At 36.9% G+C, this 2,868-nt stretch overlaps 1 pseudogene across 1 annotated transcript; it reads right to left on the reverse strand.

The window, feature by feature from the left end:
• Window positions 1-1,575: 1,575 nt before the first annotated feature.
• On the reverse strand, window positions 1,576-2,022 carry LOC308420898 (large ribosomal subunit protein uL15-like; annotated as a pseudogene). Its single transcript has one exon. The product of its transcript is annotated as a large ribosomal subunit protein uL15-like (transcript).
• Window positions 2,023-2,868: the final 846 nt, after the last annotated feature.

Raw genomic sequence — 2,868 nt, forward strand, 5'->3', positions numbered from 1 at the left:
GGTCTTTTCAATATTTCTAATGCACATGGCCTTCTATTAAAGTCCACTTATCTAGTTTTTTTTTTTCTTCTTCTTCTTTCTGCTTCACCAGTAGTCTGAAAATTCATAAGGCAAGCTTGGTAATAAGTTAATAGATGAACTGAATGCTTGAGGTGTTCCAGATGGACTTAAAGTGCCAATGCTGCCATTTGCCAAATAAAAGAAAATGCTGATCCACACAGCTGGGGTTCTAGTTCCACACGCAGACCTTACCTGTGGATGGGAAAATGGCAGGGAAGGCAGGTTTCACTCAATGTTTATTTTTAGGACTGAACGTTTTATCTTAAATTCACACAATTAGTTGAAAACTATTAAAAGAATGAAATGATAGTATAATTAAAAATGAAGGCTTACAACACTCATGCAAATGGTCTATTTAAACATTATTCATGGTGTATGTGCACTTGTGTGAGTGTATGCAATATGAACACTGCATAAGCAGAAACAAGCAGGCATTGCATAACATGCAACTGGACTTGCAAATTATCATATGCTGCCAGAGTACACGGGTGTTGGGAACTGAATCTGGCTTCTGTGGGGAACTGGGGAATTGAAAAGATGAACTTTGTATCTTTTTATAAAAAGCAAAGTATGTGCATGTGTGTTTGCCTTATTTCATATTGTGCTTTGATCCTTATATTTTGTTTCATAGAATTTCAGGTGAACATAGATAAAAAGTCAGGTCAGATCTACTTTTATTGTTCTGTTTTCTATTTATTATTTATTAATTAGTGTTTTTATTCCAACTCTCAGAAATATTTTACTACCGTGACATAAAACTCACATCTGAAATAATTTACACAAATATCTTAGTATAGTAGTGTTTTGTTACAAAAACCTGGCATACCCATTACCCTCTACCCCATTACATCATCTGGACCCCTAATTGTACTAGGGGTAGCATACAGTTTAAAAACATAATTTTCCATGAACCCATGTTTGTTATTGATAAACTTGACAGCCTTTTCCCTGTTAAGAGACTCCTCCAAACTTAATATTTCCTTGTAATATGCATTTGGCTACTAAAACAGCTTCAGTATTAAGCATAAACAATCTCCCTTATTCCCAAGAAACTCAAGAGTTAACTCTGTTGGCATAATGTTTCAGATTTAAAGATGGTAATCAGTTCTTGTTTTTATTCCAAGATAATCTCTATACAGTATTAAGTAGCCCAGTCCTGAGTTACCTGTCCATTATAGCAAGCTTACAAGGCCAGGCAACTGTTAGAAATCTGGATGGTCCTCAGGATTTTTGAGACCATGTTTCTTCACTTTGGGCTGAAAGTAATAGCATTCATCAATTCTTTGAATACTGAGACCCATCATGTAGAACATGCACTTCCCCAGAATGTAGAAATTTACAATTGTGAAGTTGGGCTACACTTATCACTAGGCTTTGTGACTCTTTCAAGGGCCCACACCTCACACCTTCCTACAATCTCTTATGAAGACTGTCAGCATGCAGACAAGGACAATGCAAAGAATCTACTCTGAACACATGGAAAATGTTAGCATTTAATTAACCTCTGAAGTAGCTTTAAACCACAAGAACACAAGCACCTCCACACCCTTTATCTTCTCTTCAGCTCTTCTGCTGAAGAATTTGGCCTTCACGATGACAGGTTGCTTAGGGACCTTTCCCTTCCCAAGAACTCCGTAGTAGCCTGATGGAACAGCGTCAATGATGGGAGCAGTTCCAGTCTTGCTCTTTTGCTGCATCGACCCGTGTTTGTTCGCTGTCCAATGTCCATAATTTATCCAGGTTGACAGTTGGGCAGAAGCTCTGGTTCCTCTTCAAGCGGCAATGCCTCATACCAACTTTGCCGAAGTAACCTGGGTGATATTTGTCAAAGTTAATCCTGGGGTGATGCATGCCTCCAGCATTGCCGTGGCCTCCTGGGTGCTTGCGGTACTTACCGATGCGACCCTTGCCGTGGCTCATGTGGCCCCAGAGTTTCCTGGTCTTCCTCAGTATGAATGGCATGGCATGGCGGTGGCAGAAAAGAAAGCATTAATTAGTGTTTTAATTATGTCATTTATTGGTTACAGATACATGTACAGAGTATTAATGGGGGCAGTTAACATTTTCATGTCCTTCAATAATTTTGTTTAATTAAAATATTGATTAGCTTATAAATACAATTAATTGATTTAAATTAATTTGTTTACTGATAATGAATGTGTACAATGCATTCTTATGTCTCACATTCTCCTAACGCCCTCTGCAGCACCCTCTACTTCCTAGAAAGCCCATTTCCTCATTTGCCTGTTCTTAAGACTCCATTACTCCTACCGACTTGCCTTGACCAGCCTAGATATGAAGACTGTGGTTTGTTTTATTGGTCTTGCTTTGTTTTGTCCTGCTGTAGGCTCTTGGAGGCCAGCTTTTCTCTGAAAATAAAATGATTCTGGGGAAAGGAGAAGTGTTGGGGATCAGGGATGAGTAGAGAGAAGGGAATCCATGGATGGGTTTATTTTTGAAAGAAAAATATTATTAAATAATAAGAAGAAAAACTTTGTAAGAAATACAGGAGAATTTTACCTTCATTTACATTAAATGTGAGACATAATAACTTTCAACTTTTATCTTCTTCCTCCTCCAGGAGAAAATAAAAAATTAATATGACTAATTTTTGAGAAGAAAGTTATCTACTGTTATTGTAACCAATGAATTTAGTGTTTGACAAATATAGTAACCACTCATTTGTTTTCTAAGTTTTGTCAGTAAACTGTAACTTATTGTTAATTTTCCTCAACTAACTTAATAAGGACAAATGAGTTAGAAAACTATTTTTTGAATTGTCAATTTATTACAGTAACTTTATTGTGT

Source organism: Micromys minutus (genome assembly GCF_963924665.1).
Source record: "Micromys minutus genome assembly, chromosome: 5".
NCBI lineage: Eukaryota > Metazoa > Chordata > Mammalia > Rodentia > Muridae > Micromys > Micromys minutus.